We start from the raw sequence: 18,155 nt of genomic DNA, 5'->3' as shown, positions 1-18,155 counted from the left end.
TGGAAAAGACCTCTGGGATCATCGAGTCCAACCTATGACTGAACACCACCTTGCCAATTAGACCATGGCAATAAGTGCCATGTCCAGTCATTCCTTGAAAACCTCCAGGGATGATGACTCCACCACCTCCCTGTGCATCCCACTCCAATGTTTAACAACCCTTTCCATGCAGAAATTCCTCCTGATATCCAATCTGAACCTCCCCTGGCACAACTTGAGACTTTGTCTTTGAAGATTGAAGGCATTCTGGGGAAATGAAGGGGAACTTTGTAAAAGAGAATAACCAAACCAAACCCATTATCATTTGTGAGAACAATAATTATTGAATCCCCTGTGAACTATTCCAACCTCTCCCTCCTTCCCCCATTGGCCAGGTTACATGTCCTAGGGGCACAAATATAGCTTGAAACAAGAAGCAACCCCAAACTGAGATGTTCTGGAGTTACCTGAGCACACACCATGTCTGTAGGAGTAGCTGGGGCAGTAGCCTAGCCTATGGGCAGCTCCTTGGGATTACCTCCAGCTACCACAGAGAATCAAGATTTCTATCAGCTGCACTACCCACTGCATGGCAAATGCAGCATTTACCCTGTAATACCTGAGGTGGATTTTACGAGGTGTTACTTCTGTTTTGCCCAGGAACAAACCCAGAAAGGTAGCTACAAGTGAGCCCTGAAGATGAATGTCTTCTCCCAGCTGTGAAGGAAAGTTCTGCATTGCCTGCTGCTCAGACAGGGAGGACATAACCACATAGGGCCTGTGCAACTACATACTCCTCAAAGAGCAGCAGAATCTCCCCCCCAGCTTCTGGGTCTTTGAGGACCTGCCCTGACTCTGTCTGCCCCACCAGCTTCACCCCTGGAAGGGAATTAGACAGTGCCTCTCCAGCCGAGCTGGCTCTGCCCTGTGTGTTTAGTCTTTTCACTCTGTCAGAGCTGGATTAACCCTCCTGCTCATCTGGACAAGCTGATTAGTTAAAGAACTTGTTTCATCCCTCCCTAGGGCTTTATTTTTCATCTGTCATTTTCCTCTTTATTACCACAGTAAGCTTCTGCCTCTCCAGCTCTTTCCATACTTCCCACTCGCTGTCCCCTCCAGTTCCCGGCTAACAGCCCTTGCCAGCCTTTCCCAGCTGGGATGAGGGTTCAGGGCCTTCCCATTCACCTCAGTGTAATATGTCCCCATATCCTTTCACCTCCTTCCTTCAGATGTTCCCTTTCATATGAGTTATCTCTAGTTTTTTCCTTCTTTACGCCCTTCTGTTTCATCCCCCTGGGTCCATGTTGGTCCCATGCACAGCACTATGCTTGAAGACTCTGGTGCTCCTGCACATTCAGACACAACTGAAGGCAGTCTGGGAGTCTTTTCTCACTGTGCATGGTAGTCCTGGGTCAGGAGTCAAGGAGGAAACTGTATGCAGGTAGCTGTCCTACAGAATGCTTGCACATTGGTGCTTTTTTCTGGCCAAAAGGAGCTTTGGAACATGAAATGGAGATTCCAGGACCTTGTAGTCCGTCAGAAAGAGAAGCACTGGACCTGACAGCCTTTCTCACCCTTTTGTGGGCCTAGCAACACCACCCCCTGAGCTGCCTTACTCGTCTCAGCAGTTTGAACACGACCTTATTTCTCCTTCTTGGCTCTGTCTAGGTTGCTGGTTACCTGATCCTGACCACTGCTCCCTGCTCTTTCCATCTCTTTTCTCTGCTGTTATCCTTGCAAGGGTCCCAACACATCCTTCTCCATCTGTGAGCAATACAGACAAACCCTCCAAACAGTGGGCAAGTGAAATGTATCTTTAGGGAAAAAAAAAAAAAGAAAAAAGAAAAAGAGCCTATAATTATGCTGCCCCTGTGGCTGCCAGCAACAGCCCTGATTGCTTTGACTGTACACTGTGACCCCTTTTGCCATGCTCCATCTGTTTATTTTTACAGTCTGAATTTGCAGCAGCAAAAGGACCGTGTCTTCTTATTTGTATCTACAGGGTCCCCTGTGCAATCTGCCCCTGTTCTGACCAGGGCCTTGCTCTACAGCACAGATAAGGAAGAATAACAATGAAGACATGAAGAGTGGGACCTGCAGCCAGCAGCACAGCTCTACTTTTGGGAGCAGAATAAGACAGTTAAGAAAAAGATTTTCAAATAATCCAAATGAAGAATACAAGGGAATAAATATTTAATACTCGATCATGCAGCTTCATCCTCTCTAATAATCCCTAATGCTTCTACAGTGTCTTTCAGAAGAGAGCAGTGCATAAAGGGCAGATGGAAAGTGTAGCTCCGACAGGCAAAAATCCTCCCTCTTCTCCCAGTGGAGTGGCGAGTGTGCAGCTAGATCCAAGACATGAGGGAGTCCTTCCAGTGGCAGCCATACCTGTAACCCTGTGGAGCTCTGTTGGAAGGATATATTCTGCTTAAGCTCCAGCTGTGGCTATATTTTCTATTCTTACTCCCCTTGACTCCACAGGCAGTATCATCCAGAGATTATGGATTTAGAATACAGTAACGCTCTGTTTAAAATTGAATGAAACCAATTCACACTTTTTGCAACATAGTTCCATGTTCCCTTCTGTCTGGGGGCTCAGCAAGCATTCTTCATGTGGAGAGAGGGTGCACTGACCATAGATTTCCTGCAAAAAACCTCTGCAGTCCACAGACAATTTCTCTGCCTTCCTCTTACCCAGGCATTTTCAGGTGTCAGGCTCCACTCAGAAATTCCCAGCACAGACAAGTGCCAGTATGACAAATACTGGTGTCCAGTCCGGGTCAAGGGGAGTCTAGGACAGTGAGAAGGGACAGACAGATTGCAGGTGGATTGGACTATCCAGGGGGAGAGAAGGACAGGCAGAAGGGCTGTGTGTACCTGTTGGAGGATGCAGGAGCCAGCACCTGGGGTACATACTGGGTATTTTGGAGTGGGAGTACTTTGTCTCTGTGTGTGCAGAAAGAGAAGGATTTCAGCAGTCTGGTTTTCAAACCTTTTTCCACTTGTCTGATTAACAGTTGTGATTATAAGCCAGAATTATCAAGCCTTGTTCATACTGGGCAGGTAATATCTGTGTACAAATGGAGACATATATGTATAGTAGGGAACAGGCCACCTGCAGAGTGTCTGCAGCCTTCTTCCCTAAGTGCGAACTTGGTCTAGTTTTCTTCTTAGTAGTCTAGAGGCAGCTGCAAGCAACTGGAGGGAGAGGGTGAGATGTTACCAACAAGCTGCATCCCTGTTTCTGAGAGTACATGAGTGTATTTGAGTGAAAACAAATTCCAATGGCAAAGGATGGATCCAGATAAAATCTCATTCTGGGACCTGATATGTTTGGTGGGGATGGTGTTAACTTCCAGAAACTTGGACAAGGAATCACATTCCCTTCACAAATTCTCTGGATTACATAACTCTTTTTAATTTTCTACAAAATAAAACATGCAAATGGAGAAAGCACTGGCTTTGTAAGGTGTTCTTAAGGTGGTTTTACACAACGCAGTTTCAGGTCCTGCCTCCCAAGAGGAAAAGAGGATGGCATTTCGGAAAGACGTTTTCCCCCAGTAGTTCCATGTGACCATGAGTACAGTACTGCATAGTGGCAACCTTGGGAGGAGAAAGGAGCAAATTAAAGAACTGCTGAATTATCCAGGTTGGAAGTGACCTTCCAACTCCTGCTGGCCAACTTCAAAGCTGAGATGGGTTACTCAGGGTCTTGTGCAGATGAGTTTTGAGCATTTTTAAGGATGGAGATCCCACAACCTCTCTGGGCACCTCTATCATGATCACCCTCATGGTGAAAAATTTCTTCCTTACGTTCATCTGGAATTTTCCATGCTGCAACGTGTGATAACTGCCTTGTACCTTTTCACCTCTGGGAAGAGCATCTTCACTATCAACCCTTTTAGGCAGTAGAAAACAGGATTTAGATCTCCTCATTGCTTTCCCTACTTAAGACTAAACAAATTGAGTTCCTTCAGCCTCTCTCTGTACTCTGTGCTGCAGCTCCCAACCATCCTGGTAGCCCTGTACTGGACTCCTTCTAGTTTGCCAAGATCTTTCTTTTACAGAGCAATCCCAGACTGGACACTGGACACCAGATATGTCCTCATGAGTGCCAAACAGAGGGACTAATCACTTCCTCATTCTGATAGTCATCTCAGCTTTCCAGATCTGCCACTAATAAATGCACATCATGGATGTATCCTCTGCAGTTCTGTGCTATGCATTGCATACATGTTGGAAAAACTTACTGGTGAGTGTCAGACAAAATTTCCTTTTATACTAAAAAATGAAAACATTTGAAATAATTAGTCTTTGAAAATTATAGAGAGGGAAGAGATTTTAAATGTTCAGTAATATTTAAGGGCAAATTGTGTGTGTGTGCTTGTGGGATGTAAATGAGTAGGTGGCTGAGTGGGTATCAGTGACACTAGAAAGGAATTCTTGATGATTTTTAAAATAAAAACATTAAGGAGCTAGCAGTAAGAAATAGCAATTATTACAAATCATGATCTCATTTCTAAATCTGGTATGAATTTCAGGCTCTGCAGTTATTACATTTTGAATAAATAGCAATTAACATCTAAGGCTTTTCTACTTCTTTTCTATTTTTTTTTTAAACTTCTGGATAACAGACAAACTTCAGCCATTTTAAAATCCAAATACCTCTGAAGAGAATGTCAAGACCTCTACATCTCCACTAATGGAAAAAAAAAAAAAAAATCCAAGGCATGTTATCTGACTCTGAGATTTTGCTTTATCTTCCTGGACTGACATGCACTGACCACTCGTAGGTTGTCACTTATTGCAGTGTCAAATGCCTGCAAATCTCATACTGACTTTGCAGCTGATTTGTATTTCAGCTTCTTGTTCTAGTGCCTCACTGCCAAATTTAGACTTTTCCCCCCCTTGCTTGTACAATAAGACCCATAGCAAAGTTTTGTAGACCATGTTCCATTGTCAGTGACATCCGAGCAATTCCACTTTCTGCCAATTCACTGACAGTGATACAGGTGAATAGGCTGAGTCTCCAAATTGTGCCTGAAGCAGCAAATTGTGGGATACCTTCCCCCACCACTGGCATGTGTGAAAGTGCAGTGTGGAGATGAAGCTCTGAGACCTGGAGCTTCAGGTCACCCTTCCAGGTCTGTGTTACTGGTGTAGGAGACATAACATTGAAAAACAATGAAAATGTAGTTATCAAAGAAAACAAACCTAATTCTCAGGTGGTACCATGTCCTTTCACTGGAAAATCTTTTCTGAACCATCTTCTTCCCCTAATGTCTCCAGTCAGTATGTGTAACATCTACAATTTGAAAAAAAGCCTTGAACGTGAGATGAAACATCCACATCAATGAATTAAACCATTCTTTTCCATTTATGAGTTCCTTAAAAAAATTCCAAAGTAAGTGTTATTTATTTCCTTTAGAACAAATGTAAGACAACTGATCATATTCATTTTTCTCTGATATCATCTGAAAGTCCTGTGGGAGCAGTCTGTGGACTTCCAGGAATCTGCAGAGCTCAGACTGAAAACTATTGCAGTGATGTATACAGAATGAATACACAGCCTGCACAGCAGCAGTTGGACTGGTATTCAGCAAGGTATGAAAGCTTCTGAGTAGACAAAATACTTCACTGTTAACCCCCGTTTAATAGAAAGTGCTGTTGCTGGAGGACTGATGTGAGTATTGCTTCTGAAGAAGAAGCAATACTACAGCCCACTTGATCCTGAAACATACTAAGCTTACTAAACAAGTGGTGCAAATAGTCTGAGACTGTGTGCTGCCTGTTTTATGGGAACTACAAAGGATCTTCTACCTCTTTCCTTGAGAGACTATTCCACAGCTAGATAGGTGCTCAGTCAAGATTTGCCTTTGGACTCCAATGCAGTTTGCTGTTGTTTTATCTCCCTGCCCCTCTTTCACATTTTATCTCCATGTGTACTTTTCAAACCTTCTCTGAAGCAAGCTGGAGTGTGTGCAATGAGTGTGACAGAGTGTGACACAGACTCCACTTGTCCTTTTTCCTGTACTCCCACTTGACTCCACATTACCCTCCACTGGGCACAGTGGGGAATCTGGGCAAAAGAAGTTTCTTGGAAAGTTTCCTCTCTGCAAGTGCAGGGGTTTCCTACAGGGACGCACCCTCTGCTGTGGTTTCCAGGGGGCAGAACCAGGGAGATGAGTGGCTCTTCTGAATCTCTAATTCATAGCCATTAGCAGAGGTCACTTTCAAATATTTCTCCCTTAATGAAGCACTGGCTGTTCCTTGCTGGTGTTTCATTAAATCACAAGCTGGAGCAGGCAAAGATGCGCTGGAATGAAAACGGGGAGAGTGGGGCACCAGCTGGATGCCCTTGGGGTCCTGTAGGACCTCTCCTGCCTCCTGCAACTGGAATCCTCACCCAGATCACAAAAGAGTAAAGAATTTTTTTTTTTGTGATGAGGGTTTTTGTTGTTGTTGTCTCCTTTTCCCAGTGCCGTGCCCATCGTTCCAAAGAGAGGAGTGAATATTTGATTGCAGTAATTAGTCAATCAGTAACTGGCATAATTTTTTTCCCCTGATTAATGCTTTGAATAATCATTGCAGCCCTATCTGTAGGCAGTCCTGTTATCAGAGTCACTTTGAAATGATAGATCTGCATCCTTACAGATAAAATTAGACAGGTCAGATGCTCCACCCTCCAAAAACTGCTCTTTCATTGAAATTGGCCAGGGGAAAAGAGAGATCAAAAATGCATTCTCTTCTCTCAGATCACTCATTTACACTTCTCTGGAAGCACCATTCTGGAAGAACTTGGGGAATGAGTCCACATGGAAAATCTCAAGTACACAGGGCAGATGGAGGCACAGGATGGGCCTTCCAGGAGATGAGGACCAGGAAAAACATTCATACAAAGACTAATCTGTCTCTGTCCCTAGAGCTTATTTCATTGCTCCATGGGAATGCTGAAACAAGGGACCACCTGCTGATCTGAGGGTAGGGCAACCTCAGTATGAACTCCGTGTGTTTATACATATATATACAGTACATGTACATAAATAAAAATATTTTTTAGATGTAGATTATATTTTTGTGTATATAATGCATGCTTTATATGTTTTATCGCTAGGCCCTGGCAGATGAACCTTAGGATTAAAGGGTGGGTCCAGTTCTGCGCATGCTGCGTCTCACCTAAAAAATCCATTGCGCAGGCTCAAATGTTATCCACATTTGTAAAGCCCTGTGGATGGATGGATATGTTTTATGCATATAAAACTTGCATGCATAAGATTAACTTCATAGAAAGAAAAGGATGTGATCCTTTCCATCCTGAAGGAGCTAGAGCAATTCCTAAAGCAGTGGTGAAGTTCAAAGTCAGCCTTGCTTTGGAGGGATAAATAGTGTAATTAAAAAAAATTTTCTGCAACAAATTATTAATTCTGAAAAACTGAATCTCTCCAGAACACCCAAGCCTCAGAATGGTCTCTTGGTTTCTAAGTGGATTTCTAAGAGAAATGTGAGAGAGACAGTTCACGTTAATGTATGCAGTGCTTGGAATGCTCAGCACAAGACAGTGCTCGATGGGAAGGGCCAAACTTTCAAAACCATGGCCTCTCCAACTGAAGTTGAAAATCTGGACCCAAGCTTTACTCATCCCTGGTCAGTGCTGTATTCTCCTGCACAGGAGCTATTTTGAGTGCCACTCCCAGTCTGTCACCACAAAACATGAAAAAATGGAAGTTTTCCTTTCTTTTTTTTTTTTTCCCTCATGTGAAACAGGGATATTTCCAAAATCCTGAAGGTGCTAGGAGAATGGTATCCCATTTCCTGACAGCTCCACCTTAACCACCTTCTCCCAAAAGTGGTAACATCAGCAGTTGTGACAATCATCAGATCACGAAACTCAGATTAAAAAGACAGAGGGTATTTTCCCAAGGTACATTACTGCTTATTTGACAGGACACTATTTATTTTTATCAGCCATTGTAAGGTATCAGTAGCAACCATGTGAGACTAATGATCCTTGTTGTGCTCCTTACCAGTGGCCAGGCAAAGAGATCACGACCTGCTGCCATTTTTACTAGAAGAAAAGAGCCAGTAGATATGTACAGCATGTGGAGAAAATGCCCCCTCTGTAACTGGGGCTGTCACTGCAAGGTTGAGCTGGATTGGATAAAATAGAGACGTGCCCAAGCATCCTTTCTCACATACAAGCTGAATCCTTTCCTTGAGCCCGTTTTCAAAAAACCACAACATTGATGTGTATAAGGTGGAAACCAAAGGTATTTTTAGATTAGGGGAGAAGCAGCGGATTTGTGTGTGAAGACTGACACTGCATCATTCAGAAGAGCTGAACCCAGCTACATTGTGTGACCCTGCAGACATCAGCAGCAAAGGGTTGAAAGAAACTCCTCTACGAGACTAGGATTTCCTGTAATATGCACAAAGATATATATTTAGCAATCTTACAATATGATACCATGAGTAAATCAGGAACAATGCAATAGAATTACAATCAGACCATCTTATCTTTATCTAAACTATTACCTCAGTTATGTTATAACTTAAGTAAAAAAATGTATCTGCTGGCTTCTTGGCAATGAGGCCATTTCTTATGACCTTTTGCCCGTGGAAAGCCTCAAGTCATTTGTCTTGCACCTCCAATATTTCCTGGACATTTAACTTCCACTTAGCTTACCTAATGCTGAGCTGACAAAAGCTGTCTTGGTAATGGGTACTCATATGTGCTAAACTACTACCTATACTCCTATCGTATTCCATTTCTAATGATTATTGTATAATATTTCCTACATTCTCTTATGCTTAATACTATACTTAGACTTACTAAAAGAGTCAGGATTAAATGACATGTGAACAGCTATCAAAATGGATAATACTATTCCCCTTGCGTCAGGAAGACTCCCGGAGTGATACGGTCTGGCTGGCTCGTGCATTTGTAGTCATGAGAAACCAAGCAGACTGATACCTTCTGATTTCTGGCTCTGGAGAAAGGAGAGCTGCTTAGAGCTGCTTTCTGTCTGCTTAACGTGTAGTGGCCACTTATAGGGATGATTAAAGTAGGATGCAAAGAATTACTAGAGACAACCCATGGACAACTCTGTCTCATTTCTGCACTTGGAAGAGCCCGGTCATTTACTAGTAAAGCCAGTAAAAATCATGAGATTCGTTCTTGCTTATAAGATTTCAAAAGTAGCTATTATATTCCAAAGACTGCTTATGCCTTCATAATTGACCTGATCCTGCCAATACAGAGATATCTGCGGAGAGGAAAAGATGATAATTCACTGATATTTACTCACTCTTATCCCAGCGGGGATTCATCATATACAGAAGGTCATGGCCTCCCTTGTCCACCTATTTAACCAAGGGAATTTCTGCCTGGAGCTGCCTGACAAACCTAGGGCTCCCAGAATGGGGAAAGCTAGGGCTGCTGTCCTATCCTTGTTGGTGGCAACTCCACAGCCCCTGGAGACTAGACTTCACTGGAAAAGCAGGGAGTAGAAGTGGTGTTAAATTTAGACCATGTTCATTTCTGCTGTCTGAAGGAAGAGTGAGCAGCTGCCTATGCCCCGGATCCCACATCTGAGCTTTCTCCCTCACGCTTGGATGCTTGGGCATACAAAAAGTCTGGGAAAGAACTGGGGGCAAAGGCAGGAAGGCTGGAGGACCTCTGTGCAATTTCGTCCCCAGGGAGAATCTCTGCAGGCTTGGATGTATTTTTAATCTGCTCCATCAGCAATAACAAACACAGTCAGAAGAAATATTAACAGGGATTTTGCTGTGTATGTATGAACTTGTTATCATGAAATGTAATCTCTCAATCAAATTAGAGCTGTGTTCAGACATTCTCTTCACTGACCTTGGGCTCATCAAGAGAAAAACATTTTCTTTCAAAGGCAGCCTTTCACAGGCCTGTTCTTTACTCAGGGACCTGAACACTTTCACCTTGTAACTATCTCTTCAATCTGTTGACGCCTAACTCTGGCTGAGTCAACAAGGAAGTTCAAAGCAGTGTGATATGTTTTCTTTAACATGAGATGTTCCATAAAAAACCCAGTTGAGTCTGATTAGTATCAGTGCCTTGTTACTACAGTGCCTGAACCAAATACCAAGTCAGAAGAGTTACAGTACATACTGGATTAATTCTGCTGTTTTAGACCACCAAGAGTATCTCTTAACTGTATTCCTAACTGTTAACATTCTTAACTGATGTGTAGTTATGAACTGAAAAGCTATAGTTCACAGCAGGGCTGTGACTAAACCACAGTGTAGAGCAGAGTGCTACCAGAATACGTGAGATGTAGTAAATTGGTGAAGTTTATTAGCTTTCCTGGGTGGAAGACACTCCTCTGCTACCTAGGCATAACTTCTCAAACAATCAGTTCAGGATGCCAGACATCCTCCATCCCAAGAGTGCTTAAGGGCACACAAGGAACTAACAGCTACAGCATCTGCTTGCTGGGCCAATGCTCCCCATGATGAATGTTTGGGGTATTCCAACCCGGCCCCAAAGCTGATGGGACAATTTCCTGATGCAAGCTGGCCGTGTCTTTGTCCAGAGCTCCAGCAGACTCATCCAAACCCACCCAGTAGAAGTTAAAGGGCAGAGTTACCAAATGACCCTGCCATGTCCTTAATGTGCCAGCATGCATAATTCATCATCCTCAGATAACCTGCAGTCCTTCCACCCTTCTGGTGACTGTATCAGCATTTGCAATGCAAAGCACTCCTTTAATTTTATTTATTGAGGGACTGATTTGCACAGCAGGGCATCACTTTGTTTATTCTCTGCAATCGTTGTTACCTTTAATGAAGACAATGAAGAATTTTAAATAATAATTATAAAATATATCCCCCTCAGTTACCCTGGCAACAAGCTGGAGCTTTTTAACACTGCCACATATTCCATCTGTTTCTTTCTTTTAAATGACAAAACAGCTACCTCCCATACCAGCATTGCATGGAGGAGAGGAGATTCTCAGGCCGAGAAAGATAGAAGTTCCAGCTATCAAACCACTCATTTTACCTCTACGAGGGAAAGCCCCTTTCTAGGCAAGAGTGGTTTCTTTCAACCAATGCTGTCTAACAAAGTTTTCTCTACACAAAAAAAGGGTTCGGGTCTGTTAGCAGCCAAACCTCCAGGACTTCACTCATTCCTCCAAAGAACAATAGGTACAGTGGTGAATGTCTCCCTCCCTTTCTTCCATCTGAAGCCTAATCAGACTCCATCAGATGAATGTCCGTCAGCTTGGTGCAAGTCTAGACCTAGATATGACTCGGCCCAGTTTGAAAGCAAGAGAGTAAGTGCATTCTTGTGATACTGCAGGAGAGAGATCACAACAAGATACTTTCCAATAGATTTGTGGGGTGTGGATTAGAGGTTAATAAAATATAACAAAATTATTATTTTTCTAGCCTCAAAGTTTCTGTCACTACTCTCCCACATAGATTTCCTGGTTTGACTTTTTTCTCTTCCTCCTCTTTTTCAGACTCTGTTTTGGGGTTTACCCCAGCTCATCCCCATTCCCAGAAATTTCTTAGCTCTCTAAAATGAACTCTGATCTTCTCTCTTCCCTTGTTGGCAGACAAACCCTCTCCCCCTAAAGACTGGCTGTCTGCCACTGCTCAGATGTATGTCACACCTGCCTCCTGCTTAGCATCTGACTCACAGATGGAATCATTTGTTGTATGAAGTCTCCATCTGCAAGATTTTGCTCTTACTTTTAAGGATATAAAACCAGAGCAATTCTCCCCAATTTGCTGGGGATACTCTGCCTCTTATGCTTGCATTACCAAGACCACAACTATGCTCAAATGTTCCTCTTGGTCTTGCAAGTGGTGTTCCACAGAGAAACATCAATGGACAAAACTGAATGCTTAGAAAGAAAGCTGTGAAGTGACCTTACATGCACAGCAAAAACAAGCCTTATCTTCAGAAGCATCTTTAGGGTCAAAGAGTTTGCAGTCTTTCTTTCCAGCTTCTGGGATTGGTTTTGATTTGGTTTGGGTTTGTTTTTTCCCCTGTATTATCTAAATGTTTCCTGCAGTTTTCCGCCTTCTTTATCAGTAGATTTTGCTTTTTTTCATCTTGTGCCCCAGTGTTTCTCCCAGAGTCCAGTTTAATCACTCAGAATTTTACTTTCGTGTAGGCTGCATACTGTTCTGGGGTTTTGTCTTTTCTCATACAATCAGTTTATTGGTTCCTTCTGTCTTTCCAAATAAGCAGCAAATTGCAGTTGGCAGGGGGAAGGGGACGCTGGAAAGCGTTCTGAGAGTTCACCCAGTGATGGAGCAGCAACACTGACCAAGCCTGAAATGAGAGCCAGCCTGTGGCCAGGAGAGGTTAGTGCCTTTAACCTCTGCATATGTGTATCCTGGCTAGAGCCAAGTCTCATCTTGACCACTACTAATGGACACTGGAAAACCATCATGATGGCAGTCTCTACTTTGGAAAGATTCAGGGATGAACAGCAAAGAAACAGGACAGTCAATAGCAAGGGTCCATCTGCAGGAAAGTCTGGAGGTCACAGCCTGGAGTAGAAGGTGCTGTACCACTGACTGGGGTTGTCCCAGGACATAAATAACAGAACAGGCACCTGGTGGAGCTGAAGGGACAACTGTGTAGTGGTTGCAATGTAGAGAACTCTGACAGTCAGACTGGTCTGAGTGGAGAGTGAATAGCAAGGTCTAGGTAAGGACACACAATAAAGGACAGCTGAGGAAGAACTAAAAGAATAGTAGATGTTGCTAGCACCAAAATCTGGAGGTCACCAGGATCATGGCATATCTACAGGTAGTTTCTCAAGAAACCTGGAAAAAACTCTGAAAAAAAAAAAAAAGAACAAACTAAAACAAGGGATACAACTTCCTTATTTTGTTTTTGGTGTTCTAGCCCTGAAAAATGTCACTGCAGAGGCAGAAATATCACTAGCCTTTCTCTATTACACAGAGGCTGAGATGCTCCCTCTCTCCTTCTCTTCTTCTCATCTTCATCCATAAAGAGGAGATGCTGTTTCCTTGAGAAACCAGAGACTTAGAAGAGCAGCAGGGATGTTTGCCTGTTACCTGGTGAGCCATGGAGCTCAAACTGAGGACTAGTGAAGCTGTCCAGTCCAGCATGGGATGAGTGGAAGAGAGCTCCTCAGTAAAGCACTGCACTATGTTGGAGGAAAAACAGAAGGGCTATGTGGCCTTTTAAAAGGGATAGAAGAACTCCTTGACAAGCAGTAGAAGATGGAAAAACTGGACTGTTTTTGAGATACCTTGCCTTGGGATTTCTAAGGGCAATGTGCAGTCTCTGAATGATAAACTACCAGAAATGTGGTTGATATCAACCTTTAGAGATGCTGTGATGAAAGGGCAGAAGGGGAAAACATCCTCTGTACTATCACTCCTGAGCCAGGAGTGCTTGGGGTGGAAATGGCACCCTCCTGCCTTGGGCCTGCTGTTTCATAGTTGTCCATTACTGGGGATTTTATCCTTCATCCTGAGATGTCCCTTTGTGTCCATTGCAATAAACAGGGCCCTGGAGCCAGATGGTCCCACAAGCAGTCCTGATGCTGGCAAGACAAGAGCACAGCACTTGGCGCTTTACTACCTCCTCCTTTACATTGTGTATAACTGATGGTTTTGGTGTTAAAAAAGGACAAATATGATAAATAGCCACGGAAAAGAAATCCATGTAGATGGATATTCTACTGTAAACCATATGTCTCTGTCCAGGGCTACTGTAGAGTTGTTACTGAAAACAGCAGGGTAATAAAAAGCAAGATTTCCTACATTTTCAATAATGTTTTCTGACCACGTGTAATGTCAAGTGTTGAGAGACTGGCCAGAATTTCAGCCCTGGAGGCTAGACAAAACCTCCTCATGTCACGCCTTCTGGGATCTTTCGCTAGGGGGAGGGAACCATTGCTGTCAGCCAGTGCTTGCCTGGCACCAGGCCCTCTTCCTCCTTCTGGTGGTGAATCTGCACCTCCAAAAGAAGCCAGTTTTCACTGCAGTCCTGGTGATCATAAAACTAAAGTTGTTGGCCCTTGACATTAGCTCTGCAAGGACAGAAATACTACTCAGAGGAAGAACACATGCACAATCTGAGGAAAATCCAGAATATTAGTGCCAGCAAAGAGTTTTTCAGGATTCGTGGTGACAGTCAACCCACCAAATTACTTTCTCACCTCACTAATGAGGATATCCTATGCAGAATAGCATCTGGACATCCATTTACCAAACTCCACTCATGGCTAGGCATATCAGTGTAGGTATTCCTTTGCAGATCTTCCTCTACTCCCCACAGAATGACCTGCCTTTGCTGTCTGAAAGCTAGTCCAGCTAATTATCTACCTCAATTAACATTCATATAGAGAGGATTTACCAGAGGGATTTATGCTCTAACAATGCTCTGACCATCAGCTTTCACTCTATAATCTGTAACAGCTGTCATTGTCATGTTTTCCCTCTATGTTGGTTCTCTGAATTCCTTGATTTATACTTTCTGCAGCAAAAACTTACAGGATGAAAGCTAAAAGTGCTTAGGCAAGCAAGGACTGAGATCAATGAAATCAAGGGTTTGGTACTCCCAGGTGAGGAGCAAGACAGGAGTAAACGTGATATGTTCTAAGTTAGAAGCAGTTCTATCCCATTACCTGCATCCAGGTAAGTGAGCAGTTAACTGTTGCCCCTAATAACAAATGGTTTCTGCAACTGAAAATAAATAATTTTTTATCTTACACAATTGCAATCCAAGGTAATAGTGGTTTATTGTCCTGTCAAAAAGAACACTATGGGTAGGGAATCCATACAAATGGAAATAGTAGTGGAATCATTTCGTCCTCTACCTGAGTAGATGGAATAAAGAGACCTTGCTCCCTTGGAGCTCTGGCTCTTGGGAATTGGCAAGCTGGGAAGATTGCCTTTTCACTAGCAACTATGGTTGTAATAGGGGTTTTCAGTTGGATTTCTGCCCCACTGGGTTTGTAGAAGTGAAGCGTTACAGGAGAAAAGAGCGTTTGCAATCCCTCCTCCCAAGCCTTATCATCTTCTCTTAACTGCTAAGAGGAGCTGAAGGATTTGTTCCCCTGCCCATCTTCCCTGAGCTATTTTTCATAGTGGATTGAGAAAGGCTTAAATGTTACAGATGGCTGAAAATCTTGTGGCATTGGCACGGAATGGCTGTTTCTGTTCATGCTAAGAGCCCAAAATGAGCAGCAGCAGCAGCAACATGCCACTGTGAGCCTCGCTCTGGTCACTTTAGTGTCTATCAGATGAAAAAAATGAACAAATATATCTGATAGCAAACACCATCCAAGGCCTTTTTGGCACAAATTTGCCACTTTTTAAAGTCTGGTTTGGCTACCTCAGTGATAGCAAAGTGACTCATCCAGACAGTTACCAGCATTGTTAATGTGTTTTTTAGCAAAGATGAACCTAACTATAGGATATTTGTGTGTTAGAGCAAACTTCCAAAGCCTCTTGTGTTTTAGACCACTTGGCTACCAGGTCCCATTAACTTAGCTCTCTACGATAGCTGGGAGCCCACATGCCAGTGTCACCTAGGCTTTTGTTCACTGATTGGTTTTGGAGCAGCATTAAAGGTGACCAACATCTGACTCACTGCTTTCTGTCTGTTAAACAAAGCAGGAGATGAATGTGCAGCATCCTATATGTGTGTATGTTGCTTGAAAGGCTTCCCAGTCTTGCTTAAACAAGTTCTTCCTTATACTTGGTCTCTTCAGGACCCACTTCCTTTTTTCCTATTTCTTCCTTCTGTTAGAATGTAGCTGACTCTGGTAGGATGAGAAACCAGCACAGCAAGCTGATTTTCCTTCTCACATCAAGGAATAGCAGTGAATGCAGATGCTTGGTGCAAGAGCACCTGTAACTGAAACCCATCACTGGAGCCATGGAGCCCTCTGCTCCCCATCCTCCTCCATGCTAGAAAGGTATTTGCCAGCAGACATTTCCACACATATGTGCGTCACATCTACGGTCTTCTCTGTAACAAAGTGTGTAAGGAGGTGTTCAGCCGGACCTGTGTTTGAATTGTTTATCTAACAGCAGAAAAAGTGATCTTTTTAAAATAAAAATATTCATATTTCAAGAGATGCATTTGTTGTAGACAGATTTCAGGGTGTTTCTGAGCTGTTGAGCTTGGCTAAAATTATTAAATGAGAGGTTCTAAAACTCACTTTCCATGTTTTTCTGCAGATATGTTTTTAGCATCAACCATGATTATGCCTTGGACTGGCATCCTAGGAAAGCAGATGGGGTTTCCTGGCATTGGGTTTCCTAGGCTTTTGACTGTTGGAGTCTACTGCATCCTGTTGTAAGGGGAATGTATTTTGCAGTGCCATAACAGGATTCTATCTATTTCCAAATATAGTGGTTTCCTCCTAATTCTCAGACATGAGGTACTGCCAGGAATGGCTCAGCCTGACACCATTTTACTACAATGGACATGTGAAAATAGCCTGATTTCTGCATTGAGTCTCCAAGCCAGAAATTAATTGAGCCAAGAACAAATAAGTAATTCCTTATTTATTCCTCAGTTGAGGTTTGCTGCTGTTGTCAGGTCATAACAGCTTGGGGAGGGGAATTGCTCTCCATGCCTCAAAGAAAATATTACTCACTGTTACAGGAAATTAATAAAAGGCAGGATTCCTTTTCCTCTGGGAAAAGGACATCTCCCCCTCTTTGTAATTTACACTAGTGTTTTGTAATCTCTGTCTCTTAAGTACAAGTGGTTGGACTATAACTACTACCTTTAAAAACAGAGGAAATCTTCAGATGCATGATTTCCTTGGAGTTTTCTCTCACATCTGACCCCACAGTGGTTATCCTATGGGGAAGCTGTAAAGGTCACAAGCAGGCACAAATGCAGGGACAATGTGCCTGGAAGCACTGAGCTTGTGAGCTGAACCCGTAAGTTTCCATGTGGAAGCACTGGGGAGTTAGTGTCCTACAGAACACTATTTCATCACTGAAGCCATGGAATCTGCACCACAATCTCCTTCTGAAGCTCTCTTTCCTCTACCATGCTGGCAACATGACCTGCTAGTACCCACAGCCCAATATGCTCTCTTCCTTCACAGATGCTTTTGAAAAGCTCTTTATCTTGTGATTCAGACTCTGTTCACAGGAAGTTTACTCTTGGCTTTACATTTCAGGTGAGTGCCAGGACATTTCCTAGCAATGTGAGCATTGCTTCTACGTAGTAAACCCTGGAAGGAGAGGCTTCTTCAGGGCTCAGTCTCCTCTGTTGCAGGCTTCTTCTCTCTGACAGCGGAGGAGACTCTCCATGGTTTCTGTACAGCAGGGCAGATGTGCAGCTCAGGAGCCTGGCTTGTGTTCCACTAGCAGAGACTCATGCACTGCTAGCACTCACCTCTGGCTGGGCAGTAACCTGTGGTCATGTACTTGAACTTGCTACAGTAAAGGGGCACTGCAAAGATGCCTCCTTGACTAAGATTGCCTTTAGGAACAGGCTAAGTTAGAGTGGTGCCTGTGGGGACACAAGGCAGTCCTGCTGCAGCAAGGGAGGTGCCCAGGCCATCCCTTCCTGCTCAGGGCTCCTCAAGATGCTCTTCTGCTTGGTGAGACAAGGGGCTGCATCAGGATTCTGCTCCATGCCTCTGCTATTCCTCCACACACATGGCACGTGCCCACTGTTACTGCAGTGCTTTTACCTTAGTACTTTAGAGTTCTGTACTACTTTTAGTTTTAGCATTGTTTGATAAGCAACTGGCCCCTTCCAGCATGGCGTTAAGCACCACTGAAATCATTCGCAATTGGTAGAGCCTGCCAATAGAGCCTAATTTCTGCCCCCCCCCCCCCCCCCCCCCGCCTTGAGACAGCTTGTGGAGAACAACAAAGTGGCTATATAGTGCCATCCACAAAAATTATGCAATAGTATAGGGCAAAAAGCAAAGTGAAAACCCGTAGTAATCTGAAATGTTGGGGAGATTTAAAAAACGTATAATTAGACAGGCATCAATGTGGCCAGGAAACCCTGTTTAGTGCCCCATTGTCTTTAGAAAAGGACCTGAATTTTGTGCATGCAGTAAATAAGGGATTTACCAGAATATTAACAATATCCCGGTTCCTATATTAGAGAGCATTCTTGGTACAAATAGAAAGGTATTGCTTGCCACCCACGGTCTATTGCCCTT

At 43.4% G+C, this 18,155-nt stretch overlaps 1 long non-coding RNA gene across 1 annotated transcript; it reads right to left on the bottom strand.

Annotated features, from left to right (window-relative positions):
• Nucleotides 1–2,155: 2,155 nt before the first annotated feature.
• On the bottom strand, nt 2,156–17,810 carry LOC135411202 (uncharacterized). The gene is made up of 2 exons (XR_010429041.1): nt 16,749–17,810; nt 2,156–5,287 (listed from the first exon to the last, which is right to left on the bottom strand). It is a non-coding gene; the product is annotated as an uncharacterized LOC135411202 (long non-coding RNA).
• Between the last annotated feature and the right edge of the window lie 345 nt (nt 17,811–18,155).

This window comes from Pseudopipra pipra, chromosome 3 (genome assembly GCF_036250125.1).
Source record: "Pseudopipra pipra isolate bDixPip1 chromosome 3, bDixPip1.hap1, whole genome shotgun sequence".
Taxonomy (NCBI): Eukaryota; Metazoa; Chordata; class Aves; order Passeriformes; family Pipridae; genus Pseudopipra; species Pseudopipra pipra.
The sequence above is the reverse complement of the archived record's forward strand: the minus strand, read 5'-3'. Positions and strand labels throughout refer to the sequence as shown.